We start from the raw sequence: 23,442 nt of genomic DNA on the forward strand, positions 1-23,442 counted from the left end.
CTCCAGTTGAGGCCTAACCAGCGCACAGTAAAGCAGAAGAATGACTTCTCATGTCTTGTTTACAACACACCTGTTAATGCATCCCAGAATCACGTTTGCTTTTTTTGCAACAGTATCACACTGTTGACTCATATTAAGCTTGTGGTCTACTATGACCCCTAGATTTCTTTCTGCCATACTCCTTCCTAGACAGTCTCTTCCCATTCTGTATGTGTGAAACTGATTGTTCCTTCCTAAGTGGAGCACTTTGCATTTATCTTTATTGAACTTCATCCTGTTTACCTCAGACCATTTCTCCAATTTGTCCAGATCATTTTGAATTTTGACCCTGGGAGGGATTGCAAACTGTTGCAATCCCTCCCAGTTTGGTATCGTCTGCAAACTTAATAAGCGTACTTTCTATGCCAACATCTAAATCGTTGATGAAGATATTGAACAGAGCCGGTCCCAAAACAGACCCCTGCGGAACCCCATTTGTTATACCTTTCCAGCAGGATTGGGAGCCATTAATAACTACTCTCTGAGTACAGTTATCCAGCCAGTTATGCACCCACCTTATAGTAGCCCCACCTAAATTGTACAGTGTTACCCTCTGCAGAATCCCATCGCTGGTGCAGGCTGGTCATTTCTTTATCAGAAAACACTGTTGTGCTGCAGATTTAAGACTTAGCACCTAGATCTGGTCATCAGTGATTTCAGCTGTAGAGGTCACTTAGCCAAACCAAAGATTCTCAGTTGAGTTTAATCACCTCTGTCTCTAAACAGTGGAGTAGGGGAGGATCAAATCATGTCTAGGACTCTTTAAGTAGAACCAACACTACCAGGTACAAGCACCTGTCTCCATCCTCTCTTCCCTTTCATTGGGATTTGGCATCCCTACCCCCTGCTTAGCTACTGCAGTTCAGTTGAGGGTGACCCTCTCCACCAGGGCAGGCCAAATACAGCCCTGTCATCCTCCCTTCTCACTCACTCTCTCTCTCTCTCTCTCTCTCTCTCTCTCACACACACACACACCCACCCACCAGGACAACAACCTTTCATCACCCCTGCACCCAACATCAAAAGGACTCACATTTCAACACTAGCCAAAAGTCATAATTTGGGCAAAGCAGCTCTTTCATGCTGCACACCTAGGCGGAGTAAGTGTGTCTGTGCAAACTAGGTCAGTTCTTGAAATTTTTCCCCCCATCTCATCTCTTGCTGTCAGGGGAGAGCTCATCCAGACCCTACTACATCCTCTTCCTAGCTGAGAATCTGTCATCCTGGCAAATCGCACTCCATATTATATCAAGTCCATTTCCATTCCAACAATTGTGGGCAACAGGAAATCATGTGGAAGAGACTTTGAGGGAACAGACAATTTAGATGAAAATTTGAAAGAATAGGCTATGTTGGAAAAGGAAAAGTGAAGGACAGAATGATGAAAGTTGGCGGGAGGGAAAGGGATCTAAACTTAGGGAATAGGCAAAAGGAACAGGGAATGAACAGAAGGCAAAGAAACTAAAAGCAGAAAGTCTTAGACATCATGAAAACTGGAAGGAGAGTGAAGAGAAAAAGTGTAGTAAAAGATGTAAAAAAGAACAAAGGTATCCTAATGCTTAGTAATAGGTCCATGTGACAAAGCTTTCAATCTAAATAGACAAAGTAGACTAAGAGGAATGGGGGAGGGAGGGGAACAAATTGGTGAAGTGAATGTAATCCAAGTCTTTTGACACCTAGTCCAGTGCCCTATCCATTACAATGCTGCCTCCAAAGACCAGTCCAAGCCCTTAGGAATAGTGTAGGAAATACAACAGAAGGACTGAGACTGGAAATAAGCAATAACAGGAAAGATTAATATTATTTTTCTCTAGCCTATCCTATTTCTCTGTTACCCAGTTTTTCCCTTTGAAAATAATTATCCTGGGGAGAGTGGTAGGCTCAGGAGTGGGACATAGCCTTTCCCTTCACTCCTGGTTAAACTGCTCTACAGCCAAAATGCTTCTGAAATAAATGTAGTCCAACTTTATTAATTCTGGGTCACTGAGAACGAAAATGATGCTTAAAATTGTTGATTGCCTCTAGTTTTCAAGATATGCTATTGGGTCAGTTTATAAGACCCTTGATGGCAGAGGATAAGTGAGTTATAAAGGGAAGGGATCTCAATTTAAACCAGAAATGACTAAAATACATCTTTGACTGGATCTATGAATAAATCTATGACTGGGTTTGGACAGTACTTGCTTTTGAGGCAAAACAATGAATGATGCAGTCCGAAGCTGGTATTGCATCATACATGATATGAATTGCATCATGTTCTTCCTAGAAGTCATGGATGATGCAATCATAACGAAGCTTACATCACTCTGCTGAACAAATTGCCCTATATCAGCTCTAGAAATCACATAGTGTCATGCTCTCTTATTTGTCAGTGTTTGATTTTGCAAAGGGACACAGTTCTGTTTAGCCAAAGTGAGCAGAAATGCCTCGTACTTGTGTGAACAGTGCAGATAACTTCTGCTATGTTTGTGGTGAAGTGACTTTTGCATCACAAAAGCGCATTATAATCACTTGGTTAAGAAAGCCTATCACCTTCATTTTGGCTGCAAAATTGGAGATCAGGACAAGAGGTGGGCCCCACACATATGCTGCAACACTTGTGCAACAAATCTTCGCCAGTGGTTGAACAGGAAAAGGAAATCTATGCCTTTTGCAGTGCCAATGATTTGGAGAGAGCCAACAGATCATGCCAGCAATTGTTACTTCTGCATGGTACCTCCAGTTAGGAAAGGTGTGTCAAAGAAGAAAAAGTGGACTGTGCATTATCCAAACATTCCATCAGCTATATGCCCAGTACCCCACAGAGAAGGACTGCTGGTTCCTGATGCACTAGAATCATTCTCCCTTGAGTCAGATGAGGAAGAGGAAGAGGTTGAAACTTCTGGTTCTGAACCATCAATGTCACAGGACCCACATTTTCTCCCATCCTCCTCCTCTGAACCATACCTCATAACACAAGGTGAATTGAATGACCTTGTCAGGGATTTGGAACTACCCAAGAGTAAGCTGTTGGGCTCCAGACTACAGCAGGCTATCAGGGCAAATGGCAGGCTATCAGGGCAAATGGAGCACATCAATGCTTGCAGACTATTGCTGGACAGTGACAAGAGATGCTCCATTTAATAAATACAAGAGACAAACCAAGAAGCGCCGAGTAGACACTGAATAGGACTAAACTATGTACATAATAGTTTTTTGCCTTTTGTTTCATAATAAATTTTATTTATAGAACCCTTTTGCTGATTTTTAAAGTATTACATAAACAGGACAGGTGAAATATTATCATATAAAGCAACCATAAACACATGAAAAGACCTACGTTTACAATTTATGATTAAAACTCTACTATCTACACAATATACATAGACATAAAATGTAAAAACTTAAATATCTTAGAAACAGTAGCCAATCAGTTGTTTTAACTGTCATATTTGAATTCAGCACATCAAAATACATAATAAATATCACATTTTATCTCTGAAGCAGACGACTTCTCAAAAATTGTAGACCAGTGTTATTAAAGTCCTCTTGCATATATAAACTTCAGGTGGGCTAGAATTTGTTTTATCAGCCCTCTCCTAGTACTTCAATATAATTCCTAGAGAAAGCACACGGAAAACCAGTCATTTGGGGATTTCCACAAAGGATTGCACAGGGTCAACCTCCCTACAATAAAGTCCAAAAAGAATTAACTTAATTCTTAATTATCAGCTTTATACAATATTATAATGATAATATAGCTTAATTTCTACTAAATATCAAGACTACTTCATAATCCACATACCTTGTCTTCAGTTTTACATATAAACAGAAGAAACAAATTAAACCTGAACAATGAGATTATAAACACACAGTGAAAAGTAACTCAGAGTTCCAAAAGCTTGAAGTGAGCTCACTGAGTCTGTTAGTCTTTGTTCATCAGCTCGATCCAGTTTGCTAAATCAAAAGCACTGCAATAATATCTTGCCACCTCTTGCTTGCAGAAATCTCCAGTTGGAACTCACGATGAGGGGTTGGACTGTGACTTGGCTACATAAATTAGAAAATTCATCAATATAACTATTTAGGTTTTTTAAATCAAATTACACAACCACAATAGAAAATAACACACTAAATTATTGGCTTGGGAAGGTGACTTTTGTTTACATTTTTTACTAAGAATCCCTCATAAGAGTGCCTCACTTGTGCCAACTTGTTATCAGTTCCAGTGTTGCTAACACGACAGAGGGGGAAAAAATCCTAAACTAGATCACAAAACAATATGGTCAGTTACTTACATTCCAGCTCACCAAGATCTTCTTTCCAATAGCTCTATAGTAGTAAAACCTTTTGTCGGACTATACCAAAGGATTTCTGTATGATTTCTGTATTCTGTAAGATTTCTGTATTAATGCCATAAGGAGATGTATGGTAGATAGATTGAATGTACCCCTCCCTACCCCCGCACACACACACACATAGTTTAGAGATCCAAAAGTGGTGTTAATTAGAAGGTCTTTTTCTTCTTCTCCCTGTGAGCAGTTTACAAGACCAAACTGCTAATTGTGTCAGCACATCCTGGAACAGAGAGTCTGCTCTCAGAAAAGCTAAGACCTTGCAGAAACAACTGTTCCTCGGAACAGCACACAGAGGCTCCCACCCTTCTCGTGTTCTTTATCTTGCTTGTTATGTATGTTATATGGTAAGGGGGTTAAGCAGTTTCATTACACCCTAAAAGTGGTTAAATTCAAAAGAGATATATGTTGAAATTAAGGTAGGGTATGCATGTGAATGGATGTTGTGTGTGAACAGAAGGTGAATGGTTAGGAGTGCCAGTCTAGGCGTTGCAACTTCAGTATGGATTGGCTGAAGAATGTGCTAAGTGGAGATAACTGGATGATCCCCAGAGGGCAGACTGGAATCCACTCAACAGCCCCAAGGATGGGAGAACCAAAGAACAAGATAATATCTGGCAGCTGTCAGGGAGCCATCATGGATGTGCCATCTGTTGACTGACTCAGCAGCAGCATGATGAAGCCACCTTCCTAGACTGGCATAGGAATAAACTCCTATAAAAATAGACCCTAAAAACGAAGGACTTTGAGTCTGGTTCTGCAACCACCCTCCAGGAGCATCGGATGCGCATCTGACAAAGGCTCAGCTCCACCCTTGCGCCCAGGTTACCTGGCCAGTAACTTGGCATGAGCAACCTCTAGGCTGGTAACTATATAGCAACTTTGCAGAACTTGTATGTGTATGTGTGTGTGAGTGAATGAAATGTAGTAAATATAACTGTCTACTTGCTTTCTTCTTTTGGTATTTTGTGTGAGTACATGGGATAGAATATTTATGATTACTTGTTTATTGTGCTTCTTTCTGTATTCACAACAAATGTGACATTTTGCCTCATCCCCTTTTAAAAAATCCTGTTGGTTTTTATTGTATTGGTACAACACTTTTAACCTATTTCCCAATGAATGATATCAGTCCTAGGATCTGACTAACACACCTAACTTCCTGTAATAAACTCCTACATTTATGGTAGACTGAGTGCAGTACAAGAAGCTTGCACACTTTCTTATTTTATGCCTGTATACACTTAGAACTTGAAAGGCAGTATGAAACATTATGGTAGACAGGTGTGCAGTTCTACAATCTTATTTAACAACAGTAACTTGTTCAATTTCAAAGCTACTTTACAGCAATCTTGATTGAAATCATTACAAAACAAAGACACACTGTACCTCTAACAACCCTTGAAACGCCTATACAGGCATGTACACTTCCTTACTAGTTGGCTACGCAGTTTCAGAAAGTGGCCAATTGACTGATGTGAGTTGCCACCCAAACAAAAGTCTATGTTACTTATCACCAGATCTTTGCTCAGCCATCAGGTTTCAGCTCAGTTACTGTTCACAGCAGGAGTTGACACTGCAAACACAGGTGAAGCAAAGGATGGATATGACTATAGTCTTTTTCTCTAGTGCTAGCAGGCAACTTGAATTGCTGGAAAATACAGACAGTTACAGGTGCCTGTCTGAGATAGATACCTGATGTCCCCAAGTGGTTGACCCAAGACTTCAGTCTTTTCCCTTCCAGGTGTCTTTGGCTTTCACACTGTAAATCTTCCATTTCTGTTCTCCTTGTTTTAATAACAGTGGTAGGACCTTCATATGTATGGCTGTGCTGAGTCTGTGCATTATTAAACAGGTGATTTCTGATTATTCCTCCGTGTTATCAAGTGTCCTTATAAACATGTTGTTTGGTTTCAGTTCCTTTTATATTTTGCTGCTTTCAGCACTGAAATATTTCACTAACTTGATAGCATAAGTTTGCTTAATTGCAAACATTAGCTTTACTTCTTCACTTTATCACTTAAACTAAAAGTAATCAGTAAGAATGCAACCTCTTCCTTTCCTAACAACATTGCCCATGAGATAAACCCTGTCATTAATGTGTAGAATATTTTCCCCAAAGCTGTATCACTTACAATTGACTTTCCTTTTGTACACATTTTAATTATAATATTAGTTTCCATTAAGCTGCTCCTTTTACTACTGCATCTAGCACATCATATAGTACCAATGATTGATATTAATGTAATATTTTTAATTCATTTGTTCATAGACATGGAAAAAGAGGAAGTCTCTTTCACCACACAAGTGGTACACTCTTGAAAAAGTCTGCAGCAACTCTTGAGTTTCTTCACACTATTGAGCAATCTAGCCATTGTCTAATGGTTTTTATTCACTCAGCCCTCTATTCTCTCTTTTACTAAAAAGCCTTGACATCTAGGAAATTCTTAAATAGTAATAACTCATAATTTTGGAAACTTAGGCCTCTTATTATTTTGTCTACACATGCAGGCCACGCCTTACCATTTCCTTCTCTGATTAGATGACTTTTGGCCCAGTTGTCACTTCTTTTTCATTATTACCAAAACCAAAAGGAAAACAGGTTTGTCCTGTGACATAACCAAAGTTTTTGCCCACTAATTGTACCCTCCGCACAATATTCTAGAGAACATAATGATCCAAAATATGCAGCTCACAATGGTGGTACTGCAATGTCCAGTCCTGGACAGAATCTATATTGAGTTCACCATCCAGCAGCTAAGGTTAGAGAAAGGGGAGAGTCCCACTATTGAATCATCACTACATCCATCAGGTAGATCTTTGCTTTTCAGATTTAAACCAAAAAACTAAGTTCCCCGAAACCTGTAAAGATTTTGGCTTGTGCATAACTTTCTCACTTGCTTTGAAGCCACTGGGATTATTCATATGAATAAAGTGACATCTATGAAGGATAATAGGAGTCTAAGAACTCAGTCTTTCTCTTTCCTCCCACCCCCAATCCTCTGGAGTTATTACACTCTGAGTGTAGTAAGACCCACCACCTGGTCTCCTTAAGGATCCCAACATCAGGGATAGTGTCCTTAATATGCAGGAGAGGAGGAAGAGAATTCACATATATGCTTCTGCATCAGAGATTGTTCCCTTCCCATTCCTGCAGACACCACGCCTACTTTGTGGAGCAGCTGTCATTGTCATGCAAGGATATGGGGTAGCTCAGAACAAAGGTCATCTATTTTAGACTGGTTCTGACTGCTGGCGGCTGCAGGCTGCCGCCATCAGCAGGATCTCATTGCTGTTTCAGAGTTATGTAATGTTGAAATAAACATAAGTGCCTTACAAGCTTTCTGTGCATTAATAAGCAAAACACAATCCCTTCACCAGTGTCCAGCCTGCTGGGTTTGCCTGACTTGTACTGCCACAAAGTGATTTCAGGATATGTCCAACAGTGTTTTCGACCACAAGTACAGGAGTGTTTCCCTAGTCTTCTGAAATGTTCTGTGCTCATGTGGAAACATCCTCTGGACATGAATCTTCAATTAAAAAAAAATTTGCAAAATTTACCAGAGTTAAGAAAACGTAATACCACCAAAAATCTAGTGAACTCCCAGGATATTTCTAAATGCCTTCCCTGTTGTTCCTCCGGGTGCTGAAATGGTAATGTAATATAGCAACTGGAAGAAAAAAAAATATCCTTCCTTTTTAATATGGAAAAATATTCCCCAGTGTCTCAGATACTTTTTCAAATGCTGAGACCCATCTCTTTGTGAAATGTATTAATACTGTATAATCAAAAGACCTTTTTTCTTTTTCTTTTTTGCTATATTATGTATTCCTTCATTGTTTGTTGGCTGTATTGGTAGCACATCTCAGAGCAGCAGAGGAATTTTATTAGGCAATACAATGGTTAGAAAGGAAGGTTTTCAACTGGCCTCTGTTTGCTTTTTCTTCCTTTCATCCGATTTAGCTGAGATTATCACATTTTATTTCCTCGGATCCCCTTCAGGTTGGCAGAGGAAGAAAACTAAACTCTTTATCTAATTTCTCTTGTGCCTTGCACTATTCTGACTTGGTAGCATTGTAGATACACTGTGTGCAGATGACTCCCCTTAGTACAAAGCAGTCTAGAATCACTATCTGCACTACAGATTTGGCTGTGTGAGGGGTACAGCTAACTCAGTTTTGTGTTGCTAGCAGGGAATAAGCCCATTCTATTAAACTATTTTATGAATGATTTATAGGGTTAGGGTCACAAAGCAGCTGGAGCATAGAGGTGAATCTGACCCTTTGTTATGTACAGATTGAAGAAAACACAAATAGCTTTGTTCTGCTTCCCCCTCAATTGTTGAGATTAACACTTCCCATGTCTCTACAATTTAACACAATCCATGTTCCTTTTATTTTTGACCTTTTTTTCTTTAGCATCCCATCCAAACATTTCCAGTCCTTTCACATGTCTGTTACTCATATCTTCAAGAAGGGATCCCACTAACTACAAACAAGTTAGCTGAGAGAGACTTCTTGTCATCCTAACAGCTGCCTAGTGAGTTAAGGAGATTTACCCTACAATATTCTTTTTTCCCTCCTTTGTGAACATCTGGGAGATTATAACTACACTAGAGGAAGCAATGGTAGAGTATCATATAGTTTATGAGTGCACTATAGGTGGAAACACCTATGTATTACACTTATGTATGGATTAAGTTCTTTCCCAATTAGTTACACTTCCAAACCGCTTGTATATTATATTATACCTATATCATTGTCTCATCTAGTATAGTTATGAAACTTTTACTTAGAGTGTATTCCACCTTAACCAAGTGATAATTCCCACTGATTTTAAGGTCTGACATTTGACCCTATGACTCAATATTTTGCAATATCCGCATTTGAGCACTTTATTACAGAAATGAAGTATTTTGGTTCAGTGTATTTGTATGCCACTACTGTGTGCATCTCATCATTATTGAGTATCTCAGATATTATCATATAGCCAAATCCTGAAGTCCTGGAAATCAATGGGAATTATTACAGAGTAAGAATAGAGTGAAAACTATATAAATACTTGAGGAATTAGCCCACAGATGGAAAAGGACTTTTGTCAGAAATTTATTTTCAAATTTTGTCATATAATGCTTCCAAACCACTCAGCCAAAGTATCTCAGCCAAATTACGGTGAGATTCACACAATGGCATATGAATATGCTGAAAGAAAATATTGTTTTTGTAATAGTCCTGAAACACTGAAAATGCAAAGTGTTGAATCGTAAGGCCAAATCCTGAAGTTCTTGAAATAAATAGGAGTTTGACATGAACAAAGACTAAGTAAAGACTTTAAGATTTGACCTATGGATGGAAAAGATCTGTGAGGGTATGCTGACTAATTCATGCTCCCTCCGATGTATTTCTTACAAGTTACACCTTCTAGAGAAGTGGTGGCCAGCATGTCCCTGTGGTCTGCCGCTTGCCACAGCTCCCATTGACTGGAAACAGCGAACAGTGGCCACTAGGAGCTGCTGGGGGCTGTGCCTGCAGTCAACGTCAGCAAAATGTCTTGCAGCCCATAATCAGGTTACGCTGATGGGCTGCATGTGGCCTGCAGGCTGCATGTTTACCACCACTGTTCTAGAGCTTTGTCTAATCCAGTTTTACATTTCTCCATGGCCTGAATTTCCACCAATTCATCTGGACATCAGTTTTCTAGTTGTTACTGTCAGGAAGCTTTTAATTATTATTATTTTTTTTAATGTTGGACAGCTCATATAAGATGGCATCAGAGCATTACATGAAATGGCCCAGCAGACTGTTGTGAGGGTAGAGGTACTCCAAGGTGTATATATAGCATCGGAGAATTAGTGACAGCAGAGAAAACTGCAAAGGACAAGCAAACTAGCCATGAAAATAAAAGACTAAAAGTCAATCTCCCTCAGTTAGCTCTTTGTGAGGAATTTTCAGTTTGAGTTTTCCAAAAGTAAATGCAGACAATGTAATTTGAGTAACTAACAAGGGGATTCATTTTCCTATATACCAGAGTCGGCAACCTCTGGCACATGGCTCACCAGGGTAAGCACCCTGGCAGGCCGGGCCAGTTTGTTTACCTGCCACCTCCACAGGTTCAGCTGATCATGGGGCTGCGGGAGGCGGTGCAGGCCGAAGGATTTGCTGGCCTCTTCTTCCTGCCGCCCTCATTGACCTGGATCAGTGAACCGCGGCGAGTGGGAGCTGTGATCGGCAGAACCTATGGACGCGGAACTGACCTGGCCCGCCATGGTGCTTACCCTGGCAAGCCTCATGCCAGAGGTTGCCAACCCTTGTTATATACCCTTGTTTAGGTATTTCCCCTACGACTATCAATGGGAATAATACAAATTCTACAAAATATATGAAATTGATGTACTGTTTTTTTTTAAAATAAGAGAACACATGCTGTAACATTGAGAACTATAGCCTTCAGCTCCCTCATTAGAATTTAATGCTTCTAACTCAATTTTTAATTAGAATTTAATGTTGAGATCTAAAGCACTAGTCAAAGCCATATTGCAGCTGGATTTTCTGACCTTTAACTGAAGTGCCCCTTTCATCTGTAGATCTGGAAACTTTTTTGCTTTTAAGGAAAGAAACAAATTGCTCTGGGATAATGTGATCGCCTCTCCTGGGGCTAAATTTTCAAAACAACTTCTAAATGTGTACATGCAAAATTTACATGTGTGAAATTTGCATTTCTGCAAAGAAACAGGGATTTGCAAGTGCAAACTGGGTGGGTAGATGTGCAATTAACCAATTTATATACTCAAATGTGGAAGGGTATGGTGGGCCGGGCCCATGAATGCATGATTCTGGCTTGGTACAATCTTGTTCAAGAAGAAATTCATTACTAAGAGAAATGCAATGCTGAGAAAGGATATAAAAAACAGCCTTTCTGCCAGTAAAAAGGAGAAGAGATCAAACCTGTATTGAGTCTCTGCATGGGAGAGGAAAGAAGGAGGGAACTGGAAGGGAACAGGGCCTGCTTTGAAGTTTGTGTGATCAAGAAGCCTGGAAAGGAGTCAGAGAGGAGACCTCGTTACAGACTCCAGAAAAGGGTGAATACAATGACCTTGTGCGATAGGTGCCAGCTTCCTGCAAAAGGAAGGAGGGAAGAAGTCCCCGCTGCAGTTGGGCGGGAGTTTATAACACTGGCAGAGAGCCTAGGACTCAGAGCGACCAGACAACTGTTCAGGTACAGCCTAATTTAAATCCCAAGAACCAAAGGGAGAAGAGCTCTGGGGAGCTTTTGCTACTAAGACATGAAAGTCTTAGTAGCAAACATGTGTCGTGGAAAATGACCACCACCCAGTTGAGTTGATAAGACAGCCTGAGGCTCCTTTATTGATTAATCAGAGAATACATGCATATGCATGGAGAGACGACAGGTCCTCTAGCAAGAGGTAAGTCGCTCTGCCCTACAGCAGTGATACCTGGGTTTATAAAGCCAAAAACCGCACATTACCATATGAACTTATACATCCGAGGATACCATATTTGGTTAATACAATGACATCTTTTAACCATCTGTTAAAAAACAACTACTATTAATATACCGGTTATGAGCTAATTTGCAAGCCTGCTCTTTGTTACTTCCCCTTTTTACGGGTTTTTGTAATTGTCAGGACTTTGACACCTGGTTTTCACCTACTTGCGGTTTCAGCAGCTGTGTTCTGAAGCAAATTTTGAGGAACTTGGGTCCAAAAATACCTATTGGTGTACCTTTGATCAAATGATCATGAGTTATATTTTACGCCCACACAAGCAACTTAATAAACCATAATAAACTAAAAGCTGTTATAACTTAACAGATTTTCTGGTTCCCCTTTATCCAATTCTAGTTCCTCTTTTTGGGGCCCTGACCACATTTTTTTGCCTCAGCGTGCCCTTTGTACAGAAAAACAAGTATAGCAGGAGTTAAAACTCTTGCTTCTAGCTAAGGGCCTACTCTTACTTTATTCTCAGAAAAAAGCCTGGGGCCTTGGGTAAGGTGGGGTCGGGGGGGGGGGGTTTCCCTATCACATGTAAAGAGGAACTGTGGCCTGGGCTGGGTAAAGGTCTGTTCTAATTTGCACTTTTGTTAACTAGAAAGGGCTAGATTTTTTTACCAGCTTAGTTGAAGGGCTAATCTGACCAATCGAGAGGGAGCCTGCCTAACCTAGAAGTTTGGAATCAGGCTGCAGCTGCACCTCATGCTGCAGAGGTCAACCACCCTGGGACTTGGAGCTTGCATGCATGTAGGTTTGTGGGCTAGGTATGTGCAACGGGATGGAACTCACTATCTGCTTCCAGAACTTGGGGAATTGTCTGAGTCTATAGTCCTCTTTATTTGAGTCATTCTTAACAGAGATTACTATACCCTATTCAGACCTAATCAACTGATTTCTTCTTCTTCTTCTTCTTCTTCTAAACGATGTATGTTTGGCTAGTGTTATACCATCTGCTTTCCTTACTTCTTCTCATACCCTTCTAAAAGCGTAATTACACCTATTTCCCCTAAATAGCTGTTCTTGTCTTTCTTCAGTATGTCTCCTGATGTCTGGTAGGAACTCCGAACATTTTGTAGAATTTTTCTCTTTTTATTATACTGTTAAGGTTTTTTACATTAATGGAGATTAATGTAATGAGGTTATTCATAGTCACCAGTCTTCCTTATTCAGGTATATCTTGATATATGTTGTAATAAAGTATAATCCTATTTCTTTCAATAGAGTGCATTGGTAAAATCATACTTCTGCTGTACCATTGTCAAAAGATTAACAATTACTGAGACTGCCTAGGACTCATGTTTTGTACTAATGCCATTTCTTAACATATCTACTTCTCACAGGCTTTAAGGGTTTTATTCTTAATGATCTTAATCACTGTATCCAATGTCTGCCCTCTTAACACAAGTCTGTTTTCCCAGGTAATGTTCTCAAACACACCCATTCTGTTTTTTTTTTCTTTCATAGACTCTAATTGCCTCACTTATTGTAGAAGGGACCTGCTCCTGCAACCATATCTCCAATAGTTGGAAACAGGGCCGGCTTTAGCAAGTGCGGGCCCAATTCGAACAGTTTCGATGGGGCCCGGCAGGGATGACTTAAAAAAAAAACGCAACACCTTTCATTTCTTCCATATATTATTTACTTTCCATGACTGTATACATAATAACAAAATTATATATTACATATTACATCATATTGTATATGGCTCTTTTCTTACTCCCACTTGGGTACTTTCTACTAATATCTCTTGATTTCTTGCCCACATTGATAGAAGTCACCACATTCTAAAAGAATATTAATTATAGATTTTCACTTTCATATTAGGAAAATAATTTATGTTTCAATAGTTGTACAACTGATTTTCTTCAATAATGTTTATTTTATGCCCCCTCTTTCCCCCCAGCACCGCCCGCCTCACAGAAACAAGCCCTCCTTCCTCAGTGCCACCCTGTCGAAACAGCTGTGGGCCAGAGAGGAAGGTTGGGGTGGAGGGGAGAGAAACGGCACACAGAGGCAAAAAGAAGTATTCTATTCTATTCATCCGAAGAAGTGGTCTGTAGCCCATGAAAGTTTATGTTGAAATAAATGTTAGTCTCTAAGGTGCCACAATTACTCCTGCTCTTTTTGCAGATACAGACTAACACGGCTGCTACTCTGAAACCTGGTACACATAGGGTGACCAGATCACAGCAGTAAAATAGGACCCACCCCCTCCCCGCTCGGCCACACCTTCACACCCCTCTTCACCCCCTAGTCCCCCACTGACTTGCTTCGTTCCTCCTAGTCAGTCCCCAACCCACCACTCGCCTCCTTTCACTTTCTCCCTCCCCTGCCAGAAACCCCCATGCCTGCCCCTAGAACCCCTGCTGGCTCACTGCTTGCCTCTTTGCCCACCTGCCGCTTGCCCACCCGCTTGCCCCCGACTCGCTGCTGCACCGCTCCCCCCCTCCCCCGAGTACATAGCCTCATTCAGAGACCCAGGGGTCACTATATTACTGCACACAGCAGTCAATGCAGTTGTAGATAAATCTCTGCATTATGCATTTTTGTATAACTTTTACATGACTTTGTATTGAACCTTGGTAATATGTTATAGCGGGCCCCTAAGGTAATATATAAGGTAAAAGAAAAATGTCTTTTTGCTAGAAGTAGAATAAGATCTTTCCTCCACTTTGTAATCAATTGCCCTATTGAATGAATGAGGTGTGAATCAGGAAGGTGTGGAAGGCAGGCACCTCCAGACAGCTGCAACCCTTGGAGAGGGGCTGGGAGCCAGACCAAGGAGCTTTGCCCAGGGCTGAGTGGGATGGAATTTGGGTGCTGGGTGCAGGCTCCGGGCTGGGGCACGGGGTGGGGTGCAGGAAGGGTGGAGGGGTGCAGGCTCTTGGAGGGAGTGTGGAGGGGTGGGTGCAGGCTTTGGGAAAGAGTTTGGGGGCTGGAGGGGGGTGCTGGGGGGAAGGGATTGCCATGTGGCTTCCTTCTTCCCCTGATGCCCCTCACCATAGCCTCAGTGGAGGATGGAGCTGCCCCTTCCCCAGTGTTTTTCCAGGAGTGGTGGCTGGGGGGAAACCCAGTCAAACTCTGGTTTTACTCTTTTGCTGATGGGTCACTTAAACCCCTTACAAACTCCTTCCCACCTCTCTCACTCTTCTTTTCTACTGGGCTTGTTTGATCTTTTCGGTGGAGCCAGATGAAAACCACAAACTCCAGTGAGAGCAACAGGCTGGAAGACTAGACTGAACCCACCACCCAGCCTAGTCCATCCCAGAGCCCAGGACTGAGGGCAATGTCCCCCCATCCCCAGGCCACCTGCTTCCACTCCTGGCCTCTCCCAGTGCTGCCAGTGATTCTGTGTGGCTGCATCGGGTGGGATTTCAAGCAGACCCCTCAACCCCCCGCTAAATTCATCCATTTTGCAACCATTCTGCACCAAGAGCACCTTCCTTCCCTGCTCTAGAGCTGCTGGATGTCTAGAAAGCTGAGTTGGGCATTTGATTGATCTAGAATATTATCATGCTCCTCCTCAAAAAAACCTTAATATCCACACAGTTTGGGGGGGGGGGGGCTATTCACCCCCCTCCGGTCTATTTTATAGTTGCAGGGCAAATGAAGGAGCCACAGTTTAATGGAAATATTCAGCCCCTACAGCGGTCTTGCAGCAAGAAAAACAGAGTTGATGGGAAGGGAACTGGTTTGGATAGGAGCCCCAGTCCCCTTCCTTTGCAAAATAATTTGGAGAGGGAATCAGATCACGCTGTGCCTCAGTTTCTCCTTCTGCAGGGAGATGAGGGGGAGATAAAAGTCTCAGCCTGCCATGCCATGTAGCAGACCTTTCGCATTCTCCTCTCTTGCTGTATTTGATTTCCTCCTCCAAACCTCCCTCTCTCTCTCACCTGGAGTTCACAGCACTAAGTACTGGCTGGGGGCTTTTTTCCTGGGTTACATGACATGATCCCAACTTTAGTTCTGAAACAGACACAGGCAGGCACAAACTCACCCTCAAACAGCAACACCACAAAAACCACAACAGCAACCCAATCTTACAAACCTGGGGGAATCACAGGGTCAAACACTTACTGTTGGAAGCCCCAGCAGCTGTTCAGGTGAGTGAGGTCCACTGCAGAGAGTCCTGTGTCTCCTACCGGACCAGAAGCTCCCTCGGCGTCTCCTCCAGGCTCCAGGTGACTGCTGGGGGGAGGGGAGGGGAGGGGAGGGGAGGAAGGCTGCAAGCACGTGTCCCCTCCCCTCTCCTGACCTGCAACAGCCCCATCTGCCTCAGCCCTCTGCCGGCCAGCGTCTCTTGCTGCCTAGGAGCAACAGCTGCTACTTCCGGGAGACAGCCGGCCAGAGCGGGGCCCCTTCAAGCATGGGGCCCAATTCGGGGGAATCGGGCAAATCTGCCTAAAGCCAGCCCTGGTTGGAAACATGAACATACAATTGTTTTGCCAGCTTTTGCTATTTAAGTTCCTTTCCCTCTTCCCCCATTCTGCCGTGACTGTTACTACATCAGTGCTCCTTTTCTGTACTTTCCCAATTCTTCACTGAATGGCCTTATGTTTGGCAGGAACAAGTAAGTACCCTGTAGTTGGACAGAGCCCCATCCCAGTCAGGAAAGAGTTAAAGAGGTCCTCTGGGAACAAACAGCTTGAAGCTGGTTAGCCTGTTTGGCTTGACAAGCTTAGAGTTGGGCTAGTCTTAAAAAGGGAAGATCTCTGTTCAGTATAGGGAGGCTCTCTGAAGAAGTGGGTCTGCAGTTTAGAGCTTCCTGGCTTCTGGAAGTAGGGATTGCTGGCCAGGTAAATGGCTTGAGAGCCTTGGCCACCCAAGCCCTCTCAGAAAGGAAAAAGGCTGGTGCTTTTTTCCTGCTCCCCCCCCCATTTAGCTTTCCAAAGGCCTAGGACTTTGCTTTTGTGGGTTGCAGAAGCATATCGACTTTATGTGTAGACTACCGTAATTCCTCCCACAAAGGGGGGGGAGCCTCAGATTGTGCCTCAGACTCTGTCCCCAGAAGCAGTGCCCACCCTCTTCCCAAGGCAGTGTCAGAGAGGTATAGCCAGCTACATACACCTTGAGGATAAGAGCTATTAACCAACAGACATATCTGAATGACTATAGTTGAGCCTTTCACTGGGGATTTCTTGAGCTTCAAAGGTCTCATGGATGTTCCTCTATAACAAATTCACACCACCTGTATCATCTGATCTCTCCCACACATAAAGACTTTGAATGCGCACTCTTTGGTATTGTTATTAACCCCTAAATAACAATATTATCTCACTCACCTTGTCTCTCTCTGTCATCGTGGGACCAACATGGCTACAACAACACTACAAACAAACTAGCAAAAAAACAACCACAAAATTCAGGGGCCAGATCGAAAGCCACTGTAAATTGTCCTACTTCTACTGAAGTCAATAGACTTTTGCCAATTTACACCAGTTGAGGATCTCTTCCTAGGTATTTGTTCTGAACGTTACACTGATTTAAGACCTCTTTCAGAAGAATATTTTTGCTTGTCGCATGAGAATCTCTTTCTGCGGGTAATAATTAATTTTGACAACTGTATCTCTGGGTTTGCCACTCATTACAGACAAATGGTACAGGCCCCTGTATGCCCTTCCAATAAGCACCTCTTTTGATGGGTCTATTTTTAACAGATGCTTAATTACATTTTGTATCACACTTGACAGTTTTGCCTGTTTCCTGGCCTTCTGATATGCTCGCTGTCATAAACAGATAGCTAAGGGTTAACGTCTCTTTCACCTGAAGCACCTGACCAGAGGACCAATCAGGAAACAGGATTTTTTCAACTCTGGGTGGAGGGTTTTTTGTGTGTGCGTCTTTTGTTCTTGGTCTTCTGCCTGAATCTCTCTCAGCTAGAGAAGGATTTTTCTATTTCCTGCTTTCTAATCTTCTGTTTCCAAGATGTGAGTACAAAGTGGGTTTTTTCTTTGGTATTTTCATGTCTATAGTTGCTGGAGTGCTTTGAATTGTATTCTTTTTGAATAAGGCTGTTTATTCATATTTCTTTTAAGCAATTGACCCTGTATTTGTCACCTTAATACAGAGAGACCATTTGTATGTATTTTTCTTTCTTTTTTATATAAAGCTTTCTTTTAAGACCTGTTGGAGTTTTTCTTTAGTGAGGAACTCCAGCGAAAGTGAGTCTGTACTCACCAGGGAATTGGTGGGAGGAAGAAGTCAGGGGGGAAATCTGGGTGTGTTAGATTTACTAGCCTGATTTTGCATTCCCTCTGGGTGAAGAGGGAAGTGCTTTTTGTTCCAGGACTGGAATTAGGGAGGGTGGACCCCCTCTGCTTAGATTCACAGAGGTTGCTTCTGTGTATCTCTCCAGGAGCACCTGGAGGGGGGGAAGGGAAAAGGTTTATTTCCCTTTGTTGTGAGACTCAAGGGATTTGGGTCTTGGGGTCCCCAGGGAAGGTTTTTGGGGGGACCAGAGTGCCCCAAAACACTCTAATTTTTTGGGTGGTGGCAGCAGTACCAGGTCCAAGCTGGTAACTAAGCTTGGAGGTTTTCATGCTAACCCCCATATTTTGGATGCTAAGGTCCAAATCTGGGACTAGGTTTTGACACTCGCCCATCTTAAATTATTATGCTTCTCTCTCTTCTTGAAGACATCACTCTCATTGCATAAGTCTTTTCCATTTTGTTCTACTTCTTAAAATTTTAGTCTGCCTGTGAATGACAGTTTCAGAGGTATTTTCCAGTTCAACTTCTATGATTCCTGTTCTTTCTCCTAGATCAGTTATTTTGTTTTTAATTGCTGTTAACTTCCATGTGTACAACATCAAATCTTATACCTTCAATTTCAAACAGATGCTATCTCACATTAGATTTTAATTCAGACAAAGTCTTAGTTTGCTTTTCCTTCTTTTGGTACAATCTAGAGTTCCTTGTCTGGCTTGGGCAGTTTTACCAAAGACTCTCAATCTTTGTATTTCTTAAGGAAATAATCTTTAAATCTCTGGGGGTTTTAGATTTTTGCCATGAGAAACTTTTTGTTATGCATTTGTCTGGTGCAGAGTGATAGTTCACTGGATGCTAATGGGATATTACTAGCAGAAACAGACTCCACTGACTTGTTTCCTTGTGTATGGATGTAGGAGAGCGATGAAGAGGGATGCTGTTGCTGTCATCTCCAAGCTCTGAGCAAAGTCGATCATTCTTGCTGGGTGATGACACCTCCCCCTCTTGCAGCTTTTTGAGGCGAGTGATTACATATGAATACAGTGTACTACAGTAATCTAATCTGGAGGTCACAAAAGTATGGCTCACCACTGCTAAATCCAAATCCAGTACGTAGGAGTGTGTTCTTCATGCCAGCTGTATATGGAAAGTCTGCCTTCCATCCCCTCCCCTGGGTCATAGCAATTTGAGTTTCTGAAAGCAGCAAGGATTCAGGTAAATTTTAAGCCTAATGTCTTAACAGTATGAGGGCAAATACCCTCATTGGAGGGTGAGATTAAGAAGTGACAATTTCTATGAAGAGTTTTCCTCTTCCACCAACATCACTTTAGTTTTTTCATCTTCAATCATACAGCTACTCTACATACAGTTGCCAATTACAGTCAAGCCCACAGGTGACTGAATGATGAGTTGTTTGCATCTGATGTAAATGTGGTGTAGAGCTGAGCATTATTTGTATACTTTGATGGCTTTTGAATTCTTGCTGTTTAACTAAGTCTGTAGAACTGCTTTATTTTGGATAAAATTGTGTTTCATAGGCTCTATAATCCTAATAGTGAATGGAGACTCAGTACCTTGAGTGGTGGATACTTGTGTTTAAGGAGCAATAGGATCTGAATTCTCTCCTCAGTGTCACTGAAGTTTCAAGTGATCCTGGTAATCATCATAGTAATCACCATGAATTTCCAGATCTGTTACAAGATTAACCTCATTTGAAATTAGCTAGAATTAACCCCTGAAGTCTTGTGAAAAGTGCCACAGAAACCTTAATGACCATTAGCGACCGGGACTTCCATTTTATACTATATCCTACAGTGTCCCCTAATACCATTCTGGACATTCATTCTAGAATGACTCAGAGTAGAGTCCCAAGTTCTGAATCACAGAGATGTGCCATCAACTGCTGCTCTGGCTTCACCCTGTTTATCTTGCACTGGTGCAACAAAAGGTGCTACATCTGCAATTGATAAAGGCACTAATGTTTGTGCTCAGACTATGATAATGGGAGTTTTGTAAATATCTAGATAGAAGCACCCTCTAAATTCCTGGTGAGGGCAGGGAGGGAGTACAATTTCTGTGCTTTTAGGCACACTCCAATTTGGAGGTGACCAAAATTTGCTATCTGATTTGGTACATCTCTTCTATACACTTGCTAGTCACTGTGATAAACTCAGGACAAATGGCTGAGCGGTGGGGGTGGGGTGGATGGAGGGGATAGAAAACAGTCTCAGAAGGTTAAAAAGCCCTCCTCCCTATCAAATTGGGGAGGGGTGACTACAAGTTAATCAGGTTCAGTTGAGAAGGGGTTACCAGAGATCAATTAGGATCAGCTGAGAGAGAGTTACCTGAGGTCAGTTAGGATCAGTTGATTCCAACTAAGGGCTGCCTGAGACCTTTTTAAACCCTCCCCTGTGGTAAGAAAGGGGGGGGGGAGGAGAGAAAAAAAAGTCAAGCTACCAGTAGGCAAATAGCAGCAAGGGGGCAAGCCTCTTCTGGAGGGGAGGCTGCATTCTCTCCCATAGGGGAGAAAAACAAGCCCAAAACACTGGCTGAGAGGATGGACTGCCCAGGACTGGCGCCAGGGTTTCTCGCACCCTAGGCACACGGCCATTTTGCTCCCCCCCGCGCTGATCCCACGGCTCCAGTGGAGCTGCCACAGGCATTCCTGCTGAGGGTCCGTTGGTCCTTGGCTCCGGTGGAGCTGCCGCAGGCATCCTGCGGGAGGTCCACCAGAGCTGTGGGAGCAGGAGACCGTCTGCAAGCATGACTGCGGCAGGTCAACCGGAGCCGCCTGCCGCCCCCCCCGGCAAAATGCGGCCCCCTCAATAATCCTGGCGCCCTAGGCGATTGCCTAGGCTACCTAAATGGTAGCGCCGGCCCTGGGACTGCCCCTGTGAAGCAAAGAGGGACTGTTTTACCCCCAAGCCTGTCTCACCAAAACTAAAAACAGCACAGGCTGGTGAGACTGAGAAGGTGCCTTGCCACATCACAAATAGGGTTAAGTAGAGGAAATTCTTACTGCTTCTTAGTTCATGAATGTTTTTAGAACTGAACCACGAAGCTATTTTTTATTTTACTTGTCAATGTTTCATTGCTGTATGCATTGTGGATGAATGATACCATATTTACATCAGAATAATGATTTGCTGTCTATCTACTAGTATGATTTAAAGAGTTTGAGGTGGAGTAAATTTGAAGTATAATTAAATTATCTCACTTTGGTTCCCTGGGAACCTCAATTAGGAGAGTGACATGTTACTGTTGCAAATTAAGCATATTTTGTAGATGTGTAGGAGACAGAAGAACAAAGATGGAAGGGAATAATTTGGTGGCATGTAGAGGGGGAAAATCTATTGCAGATGCATTGGAGAATTCTATATCAAGTAGAGAGTATTAATGTCTCAAATAATGGCTGTAATATACGTAATCCCCAAGAATGACTATTATGGCTAGTGTATTAAGAAGTAATAAATTAATAACACTTTAATTCCTTCAAGCACTTCTGTTGCTCCTTACCTTATTTTTGAACTATCACATAATAGTGATGGGATGAGTCACAGATTATAGTGATGAATAGCTCCCAGCAGGAGATCTAGCATAAGAGAATCCTTTCTCTTTCAAAGTGGGATCATTTGTCCTTTTCTTTTCATTCCATTAATACAATTATTACAATAGCTAATGCCAAAGAGGAAACAAACTATTATTGAGTTCAAATAAATTTAAAAACACAACTTCCAAATCTAACGGTGTTTTGGAGGCCTAGGAGAAAGTTGAGTATTTGCCCAACTTTGAAACTTATGGCAGTCACTGGCAAATCAAGCATTAATCTTGCCCATAAACACTGCCAACTTTTCTTGTGTTCATTTGGAGCCTTGTGTGTGTGTGAGAGAGAGAAAAGAACACCTACAAGGGAACCTGTATAATGAGGTAAGATGGTTCACCTAATTAAATGCTGCGGTAATTAATGGAAGACTTGCATGTGAAACAGACAAGTAATTCTGGGGATGAATATTATTATGGATACATCATTACAACAGTGATTTTTCACATCTATTCTGGTAGTGTACAGTCAAGGTGCAATCTTAGCTCTACTGAAGTCAATGGCAAAATTACCATTGACTTCAATAGAGCCAGGATTTCACCCTCAATGTCTGACTAGGGAAAGCTCAAGCAAAAACACTAAATACAAACAGCCTGGAACTTCAAGGGATTTTCAAAATCTGAGTCCAGGTCTGCATCTGATTTATGTTATTTTATTTTACAAATTGATCTCTAGCTCTGTTATGAGCTGAGCCAGACATCTGGACCTTAACATCCTGTGGATAAAAACTGGATAATACCCGCTGATTCTTGCACATGACTAGTTCGCAATGTCATTATCTGCCATGACTATAAATTTGAGTTTGTAATTTCTTGATTCCAAGACAGAAGGTGCATTCTAAGTCCTGTAGCAAAATCCACTGCACTCTTGTAGTAAAACCTTTTATGATTTGAGCACTATATAGTTAATGTGTTTATTAAAGTGTTTGTTAGCATTTTTGGTGGGTTATACTGCTAGAGTGATGATTGTGAGCATTTCCTTTACAAACCCCTTTTTAAATAACTGAGCTATAAAAGTTTGTTCTCGGCTGAAACTTGGGCATACTTGCAGCAGCTATGGACTGTGCGGTCAAACATGCATTACAGCACAAGTACCTAAATATAGCATACACTTAATGTTAGACTGTCTGTGAAGTATCAGGAGATTGTTAATTTTGTTCATTATTGACTTGATAACCTGAAGTAGCATCCCTTTGGAGCCATTACAGAATATCATGTTAATGCAGTGTGATGTACATGTGCACTAAAAAGCCTTCATCAATTTGTTTTTCTTGACTGGTTCAGAGAGTTCATAGATTCCAAGGCCAGAAAGGACCATTGTGATCATATAGTCAGATCTCTTGTACACTGCAGGGCATAAAAGTTCCCCCAAATAATTTCTAGAACATATATTTTGGGACAACATTTAATCTTGATTTTAAAATGGCCAGTGATGGAGAATCCACCAGAACCCTTGGTAAATTGTTCCAGTGGTTAATAACTCTCATTAATAAAAATGTATGCCTTATTTCCAGTCTGAATTTGTGTAGCTTCAACCATAGGCAACCAACTTTTCCCAGCTCTGGAGGGTGCTCAACCCACCCCTGGCCCGGCCCTGCCCTGACTCTGCCTCTGTCCCACCTCCATTCCAACCTCTTCCCCAAAGTCCCTGCTCCAACTCCGCCTCCTTCCTACCCCTATTGAATTCTTCCCCAAATCCTAGCCCCAGCCCCGACCCCGCCTCCTCCCCATGTCCCTCCCAACGCTTACCA

Source organism: Gopherus flavomarginatus, chromosome 1 (assembly GCF_025201925.1).
Source record: "Gopherus flavomarginatus isolate rGopFla2 chromosome 1, rGopFla2.mat.asm, whole genome shotgun sequence".
NCBI lineage: Eukaryota > Metazoa > Chordata > Testudines > Testudinidae > Gopherus > Gopherus flavomarginatus.